We start from the raw sequence: 19,391 nt of genomic DNA, 5'->3' as shown, positions 1-19,391 counted from the left end.
TTTAGGCTTGGATTTAAGAAATGACGGAAGGTTACTATCAGCACTACAACTGCTGTTAGCACATACTTGGTTTGGTTGCGTTTTTCACTTCCCGAACGTGGGAGCACCCCGTGCCATCCCCCACCTGCGGCGGTTCCTGCACTCACAGGTCCCCGCCGTGGGGGTGACGCCCGGGCTGCAGCACAGTCGGACTCGGGAGCTTTGCTCTGCGCTGTGGCACGCAACGATTACACGGCCGTGGTCTCTTTCCAGTAACGTTTGTTCACCTTAAATACCTGAATATTGGTTTTTAGTGTTCTTATTGTGTATGTCTCCAGCAAGCGGGGTCTGTAGCACGCTCGCAGGAAGGCAGAGCCACGGGTGACGCGTACTGAATCCACAAACGATGGATGCTCTCTGACGGGCAGGTCTGGTCTCGCTCTGTTCCCTCCGAGCACCGCTGCCGGGTCTCGTGGGCAGGAGGGCGAGGCGCGGGTGGGAGCTGCTCTCGCTTCCCGCAGGGCCGGGTGTGGGCCTGCAGCGAGGCCAGGCCGCGGCAGGGCTGCGCTGCTCGGGCCGCTTGCTGGGAGCCGCAGCCTCGTCCGGCTCGCCCCTACGGTGCTCCAGGTCTGTTGCGCCTTACCCTGCGCGATGCCACCTTGGCTGGGCGATGGCGCACCTCTTCCCTACGGGAAGAGAGCCCTGAGCACGCCGCAGCTCAGCCGTCCTGCGAGATGCTACAATTCCGTATTCAAATTCTTTTTTTAATCGGCTGAGGAGAAAGCAAGCGCACTGCAGGCACTGTTCCCCACGCTACGCTCGCCACAGTGACGTCAGCCTTCTCCGTGCGGCAGGGATATTTTAAATTTGTTTATCTGGATGATATCAGGTGGTTTGGTTGCTGGCACTCCCCATTAGCATGGCAGAGCAGCAAATATGTACATATATATTTATATTTAGCATTTTTTTTCTGGTATGTTCAGCTGAAAAGGCTTGGCTTGATTAATATTTTCCGCTGTCCGGTAACCATGGCAATGGGGTCAGCAGATATAATACTTAATTTAATCTTCCAACTGCCTCAGTGTGCATCACCAGTGTCCCGAATAATAGAAAGCCTTTTGCTTCTCTCTCTCCCTTCCTCCCTCCTTCCCTCCCCTCCCTCTCTTTCTCCCTCTCGTTTTCTTGCTTCATACATTATTATCTTTGCCAGTGGCTCCCTCATATGACCCAAAAGGAATAAACTGAAGCTTTTTCATTCAATGTATATAGCTTAAAAAAAAAAAAAAAAGGCACACAAATTCTGCCCCCCTCCCCACCCAGGCAGATCCCCACCGTCTACCAGTTAGTCCCCCCTCCCCGCCGCTCTCCGGCAGCCAATCTCCACCGCATGACAGGGGACGTGGGAAGACTCGGAGCGCTCGTAGCAGCACCGAAACGTTTATGAGACGCTCTCCAGCCAAATGAGCCCGAGCGGATTTTCCTCCCGCTGCAAAGCCCAGGCGATTGGCTAGCCGGGACTGGATGGCCTGTTTTGTTCTCCAGGTGGGTTAAGTACCTTGCTTTGTCTTCGTTTGGCCCAGTTCCCCTGTTTATCTGTTTATTTTTACGCTGTCTTTCTGCTTGATTTTTAATTTTTGTATCACAGCTGCCTTTTTTCACAACAAACACCTGCAATCTTGGGTTGGTTCTGGGGGAAGAGATCACCTGTGTACGTGCCCCCAAGCGGAGCGAGCCGTAATGAAGGAAGGAGGAGAGCATTTGCTTGCTCGGGGACTTCGTGTGAGTTTTGTGCTGGGACTGATGGGGCTAACCTGGTGCAGGTCAGGCTCGACCTCCCCTCTTCCAGCTGCCCCAGCATCCACATCTCCAGTGAAAAGAGCAGAACGTTGTCAGGGCTTAGAGAGACATTGCTGTGGAGATGGAAAGGACATGGGAGGAAGGGACCCTTGGAACCTCATCACTAGGAGTCCATAAGCAATTCTTCCTTTTTTGTTGTTTGTCCACTTACAGTTTAACCCATCTCTGAAATCAATTGAAGAATATATGTATATATTTTTTTTTAATTCAGGAGACAGAATGATTTCCGCCACAGAATAGGTAAACGAGTGAATTTTTCCTTTCCCAAGTCAGGCAGAATGAGTTTGTATGTTTGCAGCCGCCTCCAACACCCCTTCCTCAGTCAGAAGGCTGGAGAGAGGCCGCCGAGGTCTCCGCAGAGTTTTCACTCTGACTTGCTCGCTGCAGTTTGTCAAAGCACGTCAGACAGGTTGTTTTGACTTGGTTCCTGCCCAGGTGCTGAGTGATGGCTGGAAGGGCTAAAATTTTGAAAGAACTGAAGCTCGTCCCATCAGCCCAGATCTGAGCCACTGGTTTGTCAAAATATTTGGTCGCAGGCAGTAATTACTTGGAGGACATTAAATTCCTTCCCATTTCTGGAGCATGCCCATCACTTTTCCTTAAGCACAGTATCACAACTGTGGTAAAAGCACACGGGTGTAAACAGATCTAAAGCTGTCTGAAACAAAACCCAAGAATTTCACTAAGAAATGGCCCAGATAGGTTCATTTGCCTATGTACATGCATGCAGAAAAATTGATCGGTCCTCTCTGATGGTTGTGTAAAGTACCAAATGTTTTTTAATTGGGTAGCACATTTCCTTTAATTTTTGTATATAGCTTTTTTTTTTAATTATTGTTCCTTTTCAAGACAGTCTTTTTCAGTCCTTCTGTCTCCTGAAATGAATCTTGCCCATGATTCTGGAAGGAAGGCAGGCCTGAATTGGGAAAACTGATGCAACGTTCCCAAGGGGGAACGGGGAGGCAGGAAGGGCCCCTGGTGGGCGGGCAGGTCCCGCTCAGAGACTGCTCCCCGGGTGCCATGGGCACACTGTGGCCACCCAAACTAACACTGTGTTCACAAGTGTGTGCGTTTGGGATTACAGCCACGAGCAGGGAGTTGGAATTGCATTTGTCTGTGCTTGAGACTACACACACGTTCAAAAAATCAAACCAGAAAACTTGGGAAGCGTTTAGAGCCATGCAGTCGGGAGCAGGACTTGTAGATGCTTCTCTTTGTTCGGGAATGAAATAGCTTTTCCGTTCTGTGGTTGTGTGTCCTGGAGAAAACCCGAGTGTGGCTAAAACACGTGAAACAGTGAATTTGTACGTGTTTAAATAATGAATGAGATTAATTATCTTAAAGTTTTGTTGTTCCCTAAAAATGCACAGCCTGTCTGTTTTCTGTCTGCGTAGCAGAGGGAAAGGAACCTCTGAAATGAAATGGCTGGGCAACACGGAGCTTTACGGAGGGACGCTGGCGGTGGCAAGCCAGCAGGTCCTGCGCAGGCTGCTCTGGGTGCCCCAGGGGCCAGTGTGAGCCTGCCACTGGGCAGCGTCTGCTGCCGCAGAGCTCCTGCGCGCCCAGGCTCCTTCGCTTTCCTGTGTGGTTGTAATGATGGGCTCCAGGTTTGACTGTGCAAATACTTGCCAGTTTTTGCAGTAATGACATCTCAATTTTCGTTGTTTATCTAGATCTAGGGTATCCCATATATCCCACTTCTACTTCCATCTTATGTCTTAAAAAAAATAAATAAAAAAATGCCGTTAGTACATGTACAGATGTCTGCATAGTCTTCATGAAGAAGATTGAGATAGATCTTCAGATTTTAATTCACATAATTTCAGTGTTACTGTTCAATGATTTCCTTATTTTAACATATATTTAAAGTGTTTTATAAAGTAGCTTTTTGGCTCATAAAACTGATGTGTAACCAGCAGTAAATCCAACTTGGATTTAACTTTAAAATTAAATCAGACTTTCCAAATTTTTTTTAAATGCTTCTAAAACTATTTTTTGATTATAAAAAGTTCTTAGTCTTAATGTTTGGTTTTTTTTTTCTGGAATATCGGTAACAGAGGGAAAATACCACATCCCCTGGTAATACAGACTTTTCTTTTTACTGGTCAAAATTTCGGCTCTCAGTCACAGTGACAGAGACTTGACTGTTAGATCTCACTGGTGTGAAGCTGACTGCTAGCCTTGCCCCCTAAACAAGTCTGCATGTTAAATGCATTTTACCACATGCTCTTGCATCTAATCACTTGGATATCACTATCACATATACTACAAGTATATAAATATAATTGCTCTCACTCTCATTCATATTTATGCCATAGCATTAAGATATTATATGCACTAATCTCTGAAGATATAGGAGAAAAATGTGGAAAACAAATAAGCATTCCTTCAGATTTACAGGATGGCTGCCAATCACTTACTATTTGATCTAAAAAGAACAACAAAAATGAATATAAAAATAAAAGCTAGCCCCAAAAGCAATAACAAACATAATGCATACTATATGTTAATATGCCTGCAAAAACTGATAGTTTTAAAAATGTATTTACCATAAACAAATACTCTCACAACCTTCTCTTGAATAAACATCTCTTTCCTTCTCTCCCCTTCCTCTTCTGTGATCCTGCTTACAGTCTCGTCTTAAGTCTGAATTCATCTCCCACTGAAATCAATGGGAGTTTCAGAAGAAGCAAGGTCAGTAAACTATTTATGGAAGAGACTTTCTTGTACGTGTTTGTAGAAGTACTGAACCCACCTACTTTTCAGTGCAGGTGGTGTGGTTAGAACTGGAGGGTTTGCCTGCTTTTGAGCTACTCTGAAAGGCTCCGGCTTGCAGGTGGGTGTTGGAGTCATCGCCTTGGCTCTCCCGAGGAAGACCCTCGGCGGTTACCGGCGCTCTCTGTGGACAGAATGCCTTGTTCTGCACGGCTGTCGGGCTGGGTTGGTGCAGCTCCACTGTGGTCCGAGTGCAGCACTGTACCTCAAAATTTAGAGGCTGTGGGACTTGCATAAATCAGTGATGTGTGCTCGCTGCCTGGCGGTCTGCAAGTGCTAAGCTAACATAGAGCATCATACTTGGAAATGTTCCGAAAGCCTTATTCTAGATGCATGCAATGTGGACATGAGAGATGGTGGCAAATAACTGCAAAATGGCCAACTAACAACTGATGACAAGTTTAAGAAAGAAAACGTTCTCATAGCATATTTAGAGACTCAATAATAAAAAATGTTTAATCAGTTTCAAACTGTATCTTCACCTACTGATAACTTCTGCCTCCATTTGGCCACGTGCTGTTCAGGATCCTGTCCCAGAAGGTAACGCGTTCCTGAGTAACACTTGAGTGCTGATATTCCCTGCCTTTGCCCTGCTGGAATTTGTCACCCTGGAGCAATGGGCGCTGAGCTCCATAGGCTTCCAGAGAACACCTGCCCCAGGGGCCTGGGAGTTCTGCCCTGGAGCAGAACTTGTGAGCCTGGTGAGAGGCCACGTCCAGGGACAGGAGACACGCGTGTCAGCACTGGTTGCGAAGGTGGTCGTTCAGATGACTGCTTTGCTGTGTAGCTTCCGCGCGCTGACCAGCAGAAGCTGAGTATCAGGCACATTTGCAGAAATCTTCAGAAAACCTGTATTCGTGTATTCTGGTTCTCAGAAGGTGGCACGCGAAATCTAGTGGGAGTTAATGGGCAGAGAGGCACGCCGGTCGTTGGCTTCACCCAGGGCGTCAGCGGGAGCCTGTGTATGCTGCAAGGGTGGTGGACTTTTTTCTCTAGGTTATTTTATTTCTATGAGCTGCTAACTCGGTTCTTTGTAGACACGTGCATCGTCTTTGCTTGAAGGTGTTTCTTAGAGATGTGGTACATGACAAAGAGTTGGATCATAATTCCTCTATAGTGCCATAGACATTTGTGCAGTCGTACAGGGAAATTACACGCGTAAGGAAGCTCTGTGTTGAGCACAACATGGGTTTGGTGCATTTGTAATTCAGTAGCAACCCAAGGCCTCGCTGAGGTCAGCTCATTTCGTTGTGTACTTCACAAACGCAAAGTTAATTCTTGCTTTATGTTCTATTTAGGACCAAAAAGAAAAATATTAAAGATAGAAAAGTTGTTATTGTAAGGAAGTTTAATGCAATCTTATTTATTGATTATAGTTTTCCTCATCAGTTGTACTTTGAACCAGCAACTTTTGTGTCACACTACCTGTGTCCCGATTTTATTTTAATAACCATAATTCAGTTTCATATAACATCTACCTTTTTCTAATGTTTGGTTATACGTCAGTGGGTTTGTTTGTTTCTCGTTTGTTGGCTTTTTTTGGTGTGTGTTCTGGTTATTTTTTTGGTTCCAGTTCAGTTTAGTGCCTTTGATTTTTCTAGTTTGTGGCCTGTATGCACCATTTGGAGCCCAGGGAGTGAGCAAACAAAGGAGGGAAGGATGAAGATTGCGTAAAATGAAATAAAAGCACACGTGTGTGTGTGTGTGTGTAAATGAGTATGTGAGAGCTGCATTTAATGGTGCCAAGGCAGAGGGAGCTGTAGAGATCAGGTGGGGCGGCAGAGCTCTGTATCCGGAGGCTCAGTGACAGAAGCCGATACTTAATGAGTACGATACCTGATGAGTGGGTGCTGCCTGTCTGCCGTCTCCCCTGGGCTGTGCGCTTCCGCGAAGCTTGGTCCTTTTAAAAGCGGCACTCCTCCCGTGTCCGTGTGCTGCTTTTTCAGCCACATCTCCATTAACCGAGAGAACCCTTGGAGGCAGCCCCTCCATCCTTTAGACATTTGCTTTACGTAAACCAGCTAGCAAACCGCTCTGTTAGTATTGATGTAGACATTACCACAAATCGCCACTTAGGGACCTGAAAGAATTGACTAACTGGTTTCAGATCCAATACACATAACTTGATCAGACGCAAACTTTAAGTACACTTGCAGGCGTGCCAACTGCACCTCCAGGGGAAGTGACTCTTCTGCCGGCTATTTAAAGAGGCCCTGAGGGGAAACCATGAAAAAATAAAGATCTGGGGTTAAGATTTACTACAGTGGTTTTAAGATGAAGAGTTAGTCTGAGTATGAAAAATTAAAACTCTACTGTTCTACATGGGGAGTGCTTTATTTATTTATTTATTTATTTTTCTGTGAATCGGGTAAAATCCCAACTGGCGAGCCTTGCAGCGAGGCTGGTGAGAAGTGCCGGCAGTGACCGGCAGTGGTCCCTCAGATCCCGGCTTCTGGAGGGCTGAGGCCCCGTGCAGCTGAAGGTTTAGGTGCAGCGATGGTGCTGCAAGCGTTAGCAGGTCTCTGGGGGAATTTCCCCTTCTCCAATTTGAACCAGATCATTGGAAATGAATCTCTGCACAGAATCATTCTGGTTTGGGCATTCCCCACCAAGTAAAGGCAGCACTTCATTACAAACCAGCTTGATCTTCTGCTAGCTCGCATGGCAGAAACTTGCCAATAGCAATTGTGTTTTTCTAGCTTCTCTAGTTAGGCTCTATCATGCCGTATATTTTGCCTCTGAGTGAGTGGTCCCAAATTTCTCGAGTTATTTCAAGCAGCCCTGATACATGGCCTGCCTTATGGTGAAGGAATTCACCGTCTGCCCGTGTCCCCGGACATCAGGGAGTGCTCCCCACGGCGTGGATGGGGGAAGCTGGCAGCACCGGAGGCGCTCAAGTAGTCTTGGGATCTTTGGCTCCTTTCTGCACTGGATCAAGCTCTCAATGTTATCTGCACAGGCCATTTATTTCCTGAATAAGAAGCTTGCTCCTTGTTCTTGTTTGTGCAAAACCTGAATTTGGCTAAAGCGTGCCATAGTTTCACACTGAATTAGTAAGGGAGTGCGTGCAATTGAGTGGAAAAAAATATCGGAAAATCTTGTACACTAATTAGTGCCAACAAAAGACCTTTTCCTGTGTTGGATATCTATTCTAGGAGATAATAGTCAATGATTTGAACATTACTATGTGCCATGTTTTCTTCACACCCTGGTTTTCCACGGGAAGGAAATGTGGGTGGATGGGCCCTACCAGGAGCACACCTCTGAGCAGCTGTCCAAGATGGACAACGCGGAGATCAGGATTATACAAGCCTTGTCAGGGCAGTTCAGATGCAAACGAAGAAATTAAGGGTTCTTAAAGTGAAATTTATACAGTAGTAGTTAATTCAATCTAAAACACGTCTTTAAAATCGCCAGTTAATCCCTTAGGCATTTAATTTCCTGCCAGAAAAATTCCTCAGGTGCCTAAAGTTTGGTGGGTTTGTTGGTAGTAGAAGTGCAATAGTTGTGCTGCCGCCAAGTAAATTCCTACCTGTTTCACAAAAAGCCATGTCAGGGTCCACAAATTAGACATTCCCAATTTGCATTCCAAAGGTCTCACCCGTCAGGCAGATCCTGGATGTGTCTGCCACGTTGCTGGATTACCCAGTGCCCTCAGTGGAACAGACGTTGCTTCTTTCATCCAAATCTGGGAACAAAGGTGTTGGGAGCAGTGCTCCCGGCAGGTGGGAGCACTACCTGGAGGTGTTGCCGTCTGCCTGGCGCGTTCATGCCTTCGCTTGGGGCTGGGCCTGTCTTCAGATTTTCTCTTTATTTCTTTATTTCAAGGGGTGTATGCCTTGACTCAGCTTTATATTTAAAAAACAAAAAAAAATTAATTCTGGGAATGGTTCAGTGCTATAGCAGACAAAGGCACTCCACAGCCTGAAGTCGGATCCATCAGGCGCTCCCAGCGGGTACCTCTGTGGCCAACACATCTGCGTGCATCACACCGCGTTAGCAGGAAAACGGCGCAGCGCGGCAGGAAAAGGGTGGATAAAATTCAAAACAGGAGTTAGGCCTAAAATCGGCCTCTAGGAAAAAGCGGTAGTAAGCCCTTGTAGATGGCACTGTTCGGCCCTGGGGTGGCACCTTGCTTTAACTTCTGTGCTGAACCGAAAGGAACCCGGGCGGTAGCTGTTAGTCTTGCTGAGGAGACAACCACAAAGGTTAGAGGAGGCAGTCCAGAAGCAGCCGAGGCTGTTTCCTACAGTCCATTGTCCCGGAGGTTTTGGGGGGCCGGGTGCAGGGCTCCCGGGGCGTTACCTGTGCCTAGCCCATGGGTCTGTTCCTGGTGCTGCTCGCGCTGCGAGCTCGCCTGGTCCCAGTCCATGAGCACAGCAAACCCTGCTCTCAGGGACGGGCTAGGCACGCGTTTAATGTCTTTGACTGATGGCTTCACAGCTGAGAGTTCCACTTGAATGTGGCAGCTGTGAGTTTTTCAGGAGATCATAACAATCAAATAGTGTTCTGCATGCTGGAATTCAGAAGGATGGAATGATCAAAGAAGGTGGGAAGAGTGAAAGACAAATTCAAATCATTAGTGGAAAATGTAGCCTCTTGCGCAGCGAAGTTGGGTGATTCATAGAACAAATCTGCATTTAGCTGCGTGAATCAAAGTTAGGGAGAAAAAACTTCGCTGGCACTCTGCGTGCTATTTTGTCCTGTGTAAATAGCAGCGCTCGCTGAGTTCCTTCCTTCCTAGCTCTGATTCACGCAGCTAAAAACAGCCCCGAGCAGAGGCAGCGCTGGCTGGCGGGCACTGGGTCCGGTCACGAGGCGTCTGCTGGGGCACGCTGCAGCGGTGCTGCTGTCGCGGGGTTGTGTTCCCCAGAGCCTGGTATTGCTGAGAAAGGCCCCAGACGGTCCAGCAGGGCACCGAGGACTGTTTTCTTATTACTAAACAGAGAGAGATTAACAACACAATGTAGAAATAAAAGAAAGAAGAAAGAAAGAAAAAAGAAAAGAAAAGACGTCCGCCTGCTCTTTTCTTCTTGGTATTATTATTTGTGACAAAGCCTTTGGTCCATTTTTCTTCATAATTTGCAGGACTCCTAATGGGAACAGCACCTCCCAATTACCATGGTTGCCAAAGGCTAATTTGGTTACCCTCAGGATCCACAATAGAGAAACTGTGTCGGCCCTTTGTAGATATTTGCATACTATACATACCAGGAATGTAAAACAGCTGCCTGGGCCCTATTCCACTATCATGGCAATTATGGGTCATTAGCTTTTTCTTCCCCCTCCCTTCCTCCCTCTGCTTTTCTTGTTCTCATCTTCTGAACTCTGCCAGGCAGCAGAGGCAGCTGATGGCTTTGCCGCGCGGTTGGGAGGAGGACCGGCCTCGTCCCCGAGTGACACGCGGCCGCCTGAGCGGTGGCAGCGCCCTCCTCTTTTATCCTGGGACTCTGCTCCTGCTTCTCATTTTCTCTTTCTTGGCTTCCCCGCCGGAAGCATTGGTATGCAGGACGTGTGTGCCCGTGCACGTGTGTGCCCGTGCACGCGTGTGTGCTTTGTGCTGGCTTTCAAAGGTTACGGTTGGTGACTCTTCCTGGCGGCAACAGCAGAAGCACCAGTTGTGAGCAGAAGCATGTCTTCTGTTGCCTATTATGTTCCCATCAGACACCCCCTGTCAGCACTGCGCTTCTCAAGGGAGATGCTCGCATACTTCTGAAACTTTTGCAGGCTCCCAGGGGCCCAGAAATTAGAGGAGGAGACAAAAGGGAACTCCATCTTAATTCGTTCGGTATTCAATTTGTTAAATGGCCAGAGGCTTTTAATAGTTTATCTCCCTTTTGTTCTGAGCAACATTTACAGTCTTCGTGTAGTTTACACGGAAGTGATGGTTTTGCATATACATTAATTTTTTTATGAACTGCTAATTTTATTGACAATAAGGATAGATTGAAAGACCCAAAGCTTTTGTGTTGTTTTGTTAAAGCAAATAAGTAAAGCACAAATGTAAATTACATCTCCAGGTTCACATTAGAGGTTTGCAAATAATACTGAGCTAATGGTTATTGCTAAGGAAAATAGCAGTGGGATCAATATTCTATACAGTAGAACGCAATACCTCTCTCTCTTTTAATCACCTCATTGCAGAAATGGCATTGAAATTTGAAATCTCATTTTCTCCATTTGTACAAATTGAACATAAATCATTGTGAGTGAGGGGAGGTTTCGGGCAACTTCACTCTTTGTGGGATTGCATTACTAATTAGTGCTGGAGGGAAATGTGGATATAGACAAGGCTCAACTGGACGCTGCAACTACGTGTAGATGGTTCTGTAAATAAAAAGACAAATAACGGGTGGGTTTCATAATCGTCTGCATCAGGGTCTTCCGAGCAAAGAAAGCACTTGTGTTTCTCACCGCCACCAGAAGTGGATTAAGCCTCAAATGCTGACATCGCGTTTGTCGGTGTTGAGGGTGTACCTGTGCTGCACAAAGCACAGGGCTGATTTCTAGTTGTTTCCCAAGGAGCTTGCTCGAAGGGTGAGATGAGGCTCCCACCGGTGCAGTGACGAGGAGGAGAAGGAGCCGTGCCGCCGCGCGCGGTGCTGCGGGCAGAGCTGCCAGTCGGTCCGAGAACAGCCTCGGTCCTGCTGCGGAGAGTAAAAAATGTCTCTCCTCTTCTGCTGTTTCTCATTTGCATCAATAACATTTATAGAGGAAATACCGACAGAAAAATCTTCGCTACTGGTACTTTAGAACCTTTTTCCTGTCGGGTGAGTGAGATTTTTTGAGAGACAGCTGGCAGCACGTGCTGGTGTGCTCCTCAGCAGCTCAGCTTATCCAGAATGATCCAGGACATCAAAAACATTCAGATAAAGGTGGTAGCTGTTGGGTAAGTGATACAGGCTGAGAGACAGAACAGATTTGGATTAAAAGGTTTAGATAAACAGGGTTTTATTTGTCTGTGTGGAGGGGATATTACTGTATTACGAAAGGAGGAGTCTGAGGGGCTGGGAAAGGTTCACGCGGAGTGGGTGGATTCCAAGCATAACCCCACGGCTGAAGACTACTTAAAATTATTCACTATCAGTCCCAGAGATTTATCGCTACACCTATATTTTTCCATCATTTTCGTGCTTTCTTAACCACTACAATAGGAGATAAATAAGTAACTTTATGGGAGAAACTGTTATTAAGGCTCATTATCTAAATTTGTTCTTGCCAATTTCAGTAGCTAAAAGTGAAGAAAATAAATAAAATACCTGTGAAAGTGAAGAACAAACACTGAGCTGGCAGAGCTTCTAGCAGAGAAGAACTAACTCAAACAATTTGAGAAAGCAGGGGGCAGAAACCACAGGCTCAAACCGAGGGGTGGCTCAGGTCTAGACTATTCAAGAAAATGAAAGAGATGAAAATTATTGCAAATGTTTTAAATGGCATTCTGACTATATTTGAAATCAACGTGTACTTGACCTCAAGGAAGGGAAACAAAGATGAGGTGTGGGGAAGCACCGCTGGGTCTGCTCGGCCTCGCTGCGGAGGAGCCCCAGCCCCTTGGTGCCCGTCCCTAAGGGCGAGCCTCCCTTGCCCGCACGAAACCCAGCACGGGGACAGCCCCTGCCCTGTTCAGGGGGGTTGTTGTAGGCAGCAGCTTTTGGCACTGCGGCCGTCCTATCCGTGGCAGGAGCCTTTGGAAAGTGGAGCGTGACAGAGGATGGACTAGCCTCTCCTCTCCTTAACAGATGCCTGTAAATGAATCACCGGCGTTCCAGAGCCGCTTACCACATGAGTTGTCATATCGACTTGCTCAGACATATATTTGGACCCAGCAGTATATATGCTATCATTTGTTCTGCTGTTTTACTCATGTATCACATAGCAAGAAGTACTGGAAGATAGTAGAACGAGCGAAATGTCAGTAATATATATAGTCAGCACGTCCAGCCATGTGTTTAATTAATGCCATTTGCCTCCGTCGTGCTTGGTGCATTGAGTAAACATAAAAATATATACATTTAAAGGAAAAATAGAGTTCTACTTAAACTCTTACGGGAAAACAAACCCTAGGGTAAGCATGAAAAGAAATATGGGTTAAAAAGCGTCCTGCAATGTTTGGCATCAAAACTGATGGTCTTTGAGTTTAGGCAGCTGACTGTCGTTGCTGGAGCATTGGGAAAATGAGCTATTTAACAAGTAATTATGTAGAGACATTTATTTATTTATTACGTGATTTACTGGGAGATTTGCAATTGTGCATGTAGCACAGCTTCTGTTGGAAATACAGGGGAAAAAAAAAAGGAAGTTACATAATTTGCTGACATATTAGCAGCCACATGTTTCAAAACAGAATCTCACTAATTTCCCAAGGATCAATTGTTGTGGGCAAAAGACTCATTAAACTGATCTCCAGAGGTTGGAAGAACTGGCTTTTTCGAGACCACTGTGGAGAAAATCACATGAAAGAGATTTGCTTAAAATTCTTCTCGTCTGAGATTCTCAATTCTTTGGATACTTTTGTCAACAGATTGCTGGTAGGAAGGTCCAGATTACTTCAGCTGTGTGAGGGAGGGAGTTCTCAGCTAACCAGGGCACGAGGATCATACGGAGCGAGACAGAGGCTCTGTGAGTCAGTATTTTTCTTCTGAATTTATCATCTCATGCTCTACAGTATAAACGTTTATAAATTAAATAAATTAATAAGTAAGCGCATGCACAGATGATTGATAAATAACTACAGGCTGCATACAGAGATACATTGCGCTCAAGTTTGCATGCCCGGTATAGAGGATGCACCGCTATCTCCTGATTCTGCAGAGTGGCTGAAACGGTATTGTGAAATATCTGCTCCTCATATTGATGGGATATTTCTGGAGCATAAAGATAATAATTAAAGTGTCACTTTTTTTAGTTGCATTTCTTATGAAGATCTGCTCAATATTTTATTAGTTGTATTTGGCTCCGCCGGAGCTCATTCTGAGAGGAGACTAGAAGAGAAGCTGCTGTGGTTCCTGAGGAAGCCCCCAGAGGAAGCAGGCCCTGCGTCCCAGCTGCCGCGCGCCCCCAGTGCTGCAGCCTCTTGTGCAGACTGGAGCTGTACGGATAAGGAGCACTGACTGGTTGTGTAGGAGCTGATTGTTGATCAGGAGCTTTTTGATCGCAGTTGTTGATCAAAGCTTCGTCCCTCCTCATGCCCAGATGTGCAAGTAGAGCAGAGCACTTGAGCCAGAGTGGGTCCTGTCACCAAGGCTTTTAGAGCTACACGTCCTGAATACAGAGCTTCTCTCTGGACCAGAGCAAAGGATGCTGTTGGTAAATGGAGCATTTCCTCAGAATTTCTCCCTAACTGTGTGTAGGCCAAAAAGGAGGGCTCGCACAGGAAGAAGAGCAGACTTAAAGTAGGCAAGGCCCCTCATGTAATCCTTGTCTTTTGGAAAAGGTGCTCCCCTGAGGTTGTGCCCTTGGTGGCACTTGGCCGTAAGATGCAAATACATCTTAAAGCTACATCGGTTCCCTGAGCTGGTGCACAGTGCAGCTGAGGAACGTGTTGTAGTGAAACAAAGAAGGGCGAAGTGTTCTGCAGCATGGGAGCAGAAATGGGGAACATCTTGCCTTGCTCCCGAGCAGTTGTGATGGAAGCACCTACAGAGAGATGATTTGATCAGCTGTAATCCAGATCATCACGCTCGGCCCCAAAAGAACTTTACATGTGTGATGAAAGAGGCATTTACAAACTTACAGAGCCCTGAAGGAGAGAATTATTGTATGAGTAATAATAAGCACTTAAATAGCACTTGACAACTTGATTGATACAAACATTAACAGATTAGCTCCTACAGGACCTAGTGATGGATATGTGTTTCCCTGTCTTGCAGTTGGAGAAACTGAAGTGTAGAGGTAGATTAATTTATTTGCTGACCCACAGTGTGTTGCTAGTAAAGGCAGAATTAGAAATACAGACTTCTTAATGATCAATTAGTGAAATTAGAAAGCAAAAGAGCAATGTCCAACAGCAACTCTAGGAGCAGTATGAGAGGACGTTGTATAACCTCAAGTTCTTATTTCTAAGCAGTAATTTTGCACAAGAGTTCACCATTGTATATGAAAATAAGGATTATTTTTATCATTTACTTTGTCCTACACTTACCCAGTCCTCTATTTCACTGACCATTAAAGGTATGCAGACTCTGTTTACAGACATTTATCTATATTTATATGCATGCACATATAGTTTTAGCTGTACAACTACAAAATATAGCCATCTATACACTAACTGGGAAATATGACTCTCTTTACTTATTGGCACTGTACTTTTTGGTATGCACATTAAAAATGTGTCTGTTTTACTACCTGAAGAACACAAAATGAGTGAAACCCAGCTATTTGCCTATTACTCTTTTGACTGAAAAATCGTGTATGTTTATAGCTTAGATAGCTGCGCAGTTCATGCTAGGATGCAATAGAATAAAGGTGTTATTGATGAGTTTGAGATGACTGCAATACTTACGAGTAGTGAAGCCCTGCATGACTTATGTGGCTCATCCCAGACTAATGCCAATAAATTCTCTGTGCCACACCACATCTCAGTGTATTTTGTGCATGCTACATATTTTACAGGCAAACTATTTCAGAAAGATGTTAGAGACTTTTTAAGAAATTATTTGTACCATTTTTTATAGACTCCTCCATGTGAAGGCAGGCTGCCAGTTACCAGGAACCTGACTCTATACAGGCAGAGAAAAATTGCACAAATATGATTTTAGAAACCTTTATTTACACAAAGTAGTCTTTCTGTATATAATAATGGGGAGATTTTTAGATCATATATCTTGAAAACTTCATAGACTGAGAGTGCTTTACACACCGGAAAGCTGTAAAATCTCAAAATTCTTATTCTCATTTTAGTGAGTCACAAAAATACTTGCTCTCCAGAATCTCACCAGTGACTGCATACTATTTATGCTAGACCTCAAAATTGTACTTTTTGGTTAAGAAAATCTTACATTTGAAGAAAAATTCCTCTGTTTGATTAAAACCCTTATTCCTTCTTCAAACACAAATGTCAGCTCTCCCCAGATCATAAATTCGGGACATTTAAAGTAAACTGTATGGAGAAAGATGACAGTGCAAAGCACGCCTTCTCCACGCTGTGACCACGTGCACTCCGAACCCCTAGAAAATCCTAAATTCCTGGGATACTGAACTTGTTTTTAGATGGCATAGATCATAAAGTGCTGAACTTTGAATTGCTGGCATGCTGATGCATGGAAAGATATTTTTGATAGAACTTGCTTCTGCTTCCTTCAAGAATCTCGTAGAGCGGAATGGATGCAGCCTAGTTTTGAAAGCAGCATTTGTTTTTGACTGCTTCACTTTCCCTTATCCCACTGGTGGTGAGCGCTGGGCTTGATCAGAGTTACAGGCACTTGTCCCTTCTCCGGATGAGTCTTCGGGGAGTTGGAGGTGCCCCCAGTGCCAAGGAGGTCAGAGCCACCGTGGGCCTTAGAACAAGGCAGCATGTAAGAACGAGGCTTTGCAGAATGAGGAATTTGAAAACACCATTGTTAAATATGGATTTTTCAAATAAATTTGAAAATATTCTTAAACAGATATTTTATAAAAGTTTTTATCTGAGAGTGGCACACAAGAATCAGATGTCAGTATGGCGCGATGTTAAGGCTCCGTCCCAAGTCGTGAAGGAACTGGAAAACAGTGTTGTCCCGATGTGCAGGTTACCCCAGTCACACCCTGAAGACTGAAGAAAAAATGGAGAAAAAAGTATATAATCAAGTATCGTGGGCTATCTATATTCATGTAATGGGTGTTCACACAAGCGCAGAGGCGGCGTGTGGGAGGGAGAAAGCAGGAAGGCAGTTGGGCTTTGCTGTGCCCTGTGGAACGATCTGGCCTTTGCAAGTCGAACGCATTCGGCTGGCGGGCCCCTAGGGGCCAGGGAGCCCAGGCCACCGGCGCTCCCGCATCTGTGGCACTTCTTCAGTCTTCAGGGAACGACACCAAACCTGAGTCAGGAGAGCTGGAGCCCCAGCGAAGGCGCGTGGGGTCGTGCTCACTGTGTGCGGCCCCGTGTCCCGCCCCGTGTGCCATCCGCAGCGCTCGGCCAAGTCTGCGGGGAGCAGGGGAGACGTTTTACCCACTTTACGTTAAACGGATTGTTTAGTTCTAATTAATAGAAAAAAAATCACAACGGTAACAGGTAATGATGTAGGACGGGAAATATACCGAGGGCCTTTCCCATTGCTTCAGCTAGAGGAGAGTGAGGCTGATGGGCGAGGACTGGTGCGGCTCGGCCCTGCTGGGGGACGCGGCTGGCGAGGGGGGCCCGTGGCCAGGCCCGTGTTAGCCTCTGGTCCCCTCGGTGCACCCGTGCCACAGCACAGCTGTGACATTAGCAGGCAGGCATTTGAAGCATAATAATAATTCTGCAGATCAAAGCAGCTCTTCTTCAGACAATTACAGCAAAATTGAAGCTCTCCTCCAAGAGAAACGTGTGCCCTTGTTGTGGTTTTCCTTTTTTGCCCTCCTTTTCTTTCTTTCTTTCTTTTTCCCCCTCTCCTTTTTTTCTTTTTTTTTTTTTTTTTTTTTTTTTTTTTTTTTTTATCCTTTATGAGCAAATTGCTTTTTCAGGGCTATAGAAAGAGCCGATTGGAAGCTGAAATCCTCCCTCTCTGCCCAGGGGTGGGATTCCCAGGGTTAGGCATGTAACATCTGAAGGGTGATTTTTTTTTAAATTGATATCCAAGAATAAAAGAGAGAATAGTAGGAGAAGCTGATCAGGAATGAATAAAGTCTCCTTTTAAGCTGAAATAACCTTCCCCCCCCCTCCCCAATTTTCCCTCCAGAAAAGCCGGACTGTAATTGCTTGCAATCACTCGGCACAAATTGTCTGCGCGTATTTGCTTTTTAATTTTGTATAATCTGGTCCATTTCGCTCTCCCTGCCTTTGAGCTTAACCTCTCTCTTTCTCTCCCTCCTTTTCTCTCTCTTGCATGCCTTCCCTTTCTCTCTCGCTTTAATTCTTCAGTGCTGCTTAAAAAAAAAAATATTCCTAATTCACAGTGATATTTGATGGCTTTTGCTAAGGAAAGGCACTTAGGAATAAATAAGAGACTGAGTGGACATGTGCTACATCTGGTGAGATTTCATTGTTATCTTTGAAGTGTTTGTTTGTTTATATATTTATGTCATTTCTGCTTCCCTGAGCCAGGGAGAGCTGGTGGTACAAATGCGTGGGGCGGCTCTCCCCGCGCCCCAAGCGAGCAGGAGCCGCGCGCAGCCGAAGGCGGAGGCTGCGAGCCGCCTGGGCAGCGCCGTGCTGCTGCTGCAGGTGCTGGGCAGGAGCCTCAGCACACGCTGGGGCTGGCCCTTCTCCGCAGGGAGTCCCACGGGGTCAGGCGTGCATTGACATCTCCAGGTGAACTCAGTATTTGCTTTTATTGCCGTAAATTATTTACTTTGGGTTGGGTTTTGAGCTTCTCCTATATCGTGTGAATTTTCTAAATATTTCTTGCTTAAATACAGATGTTGCGAGTGCTCTTCTGTGGTCAGTGTGTTGCATCTGCCAGAAAATAAGTTTTAAAAAAAAAAAAAACACACAACAAAACACTTCAGTTATCAGAAGCTCCGAATGGTGAGTGTTGACAAACTGTTCACAGCCTGACATTATTCTGCGTAGGATTCCTTTGGTGCTCAACAAATATTGTATCTGGAATCCTGTGGCTAGAGTTTAAGGTTTTTGCATTTAGTTTTTCTTCAGGCAGAGGCCTCTGGAAGCAAGACTCTCAATGCTTAGCCCAATATTTGAGTAGAAGCATGTTTACATTCTGGAAAAAAAATCTCGTGTATTAGAAAATGGCCACAGAGGTCCCGGGACCGAGGTGGTGCAAAGGAGCCTCTGTCAGCACAGCTGCTCGTCCTTACTGCTTCACGGAAAGCTGAGTCCACAGAGTCTTGGTGGCGCATCAGCGCTGGGCAAGAGATCGAAGGGATGAAGACCGATACTGCGCCCCAGCCTTGTAATTTTGTTCTTTAAGCTGCTGATGGCCTTTGGCCGCCTCGGCAGCGCGTTCTGCGGGCTGCGAGCAGCCGCGCTCCCCTGGTCTGCACCCGGCGCCCGCGGGGCCATCGCTGCCGCTGCTGCCAGCCTGCGGGCAGCAAAACGAGCGTGGGCCCGGGGGCTGGCAAGCCCGCAAGGGAGGAGTTGTTTCACTGGGACTTCTTCAGGCAGTATGCTAGAATGTTTTATCTTGGGATCCTTGGTTCAGTATTCAAGTTCTGTGTTTTTTCTGTTCTTTTCCCTGCGATGTTTTTTCTCCATTATGCCAATGTAAAATGTTTAAAAAAAAAAAAAAAAAAGGAAAAAAGAAAAGGCCATCCAAGTCTTATCCATGAATATAGCACTATGTATTTTCTCATAATTTTTTGTTAGTTTGTTTAACTTGCTGTTCTCAGAAGCAGCTTGTTCACCCCGATCAGAATGCGATGGTAGTTTGTGTATTACGGTTTTTGTTTTGCTATTACTGAAAATGGACTAAATCGTTTTACTTGGGCCAAAGGAAACATTAAGGGGCTGTTTTATTTTTAAGGGACTTCCAGTGAGCAGTCCTAAACATCATCAGAGAAATTTGTGCAAGTCCCCTGGTCTTGCAGAACTTTTCTGGGCACAGGCAGACACGCTGCTGCTGTGGATGCTGGCCCATCAGAAATCACCTTCCTGTTGCTGTTCTACCAAGAGGTCTTATTTTCCGCAGATAATTTAACTTCCTACT

At 45.7% G+C, this 19,391-nt stretch overlaps 1 protein-coding gene across 9 annotated transcripts in view; it reads left to right on the top strand.

Annotated features, from left to right (window-relative positions):
- Positions 1 to 19,391, top strand: part of ZFHX3 (zinc finger homeobox 3) — a 618,952-nt gene that overhangs the window by 270,847 nt on the left and 328,714 nt on the right. For 2 of the 9 annotated variants that reach the window (XM_080552438.1, XM_080552443.1), the window contains one exon: positions 13,133 to 13,230. The exons of the other annotated variants lie outside the window; for them this stretch is intronic. The gene's annotated coding sequence lies outside the window, so the exon portion shown is untranslated. The remainder of the gene's footprint in view (positions 1 to 13,132; positions 13,231 to 19,391) is intronic. 9 annotated transcript variants of the gene reach the window in all.

Source organism: Anser brachyrhynchus (genome assembly GCF_964034855.1).
Source record: "Anser brachyrhynchus genome assembly, chromosome: 12".
Classification (NCBI taxonomy): Eukaryota; Metazoa; Chordata; class Aves; order Anseriformes; family Anatidae; genus Anser; species Anser brachyrhynchus.
This window is presented reverse-complemented; position numbering and strand designations above follow the sequence as displayed.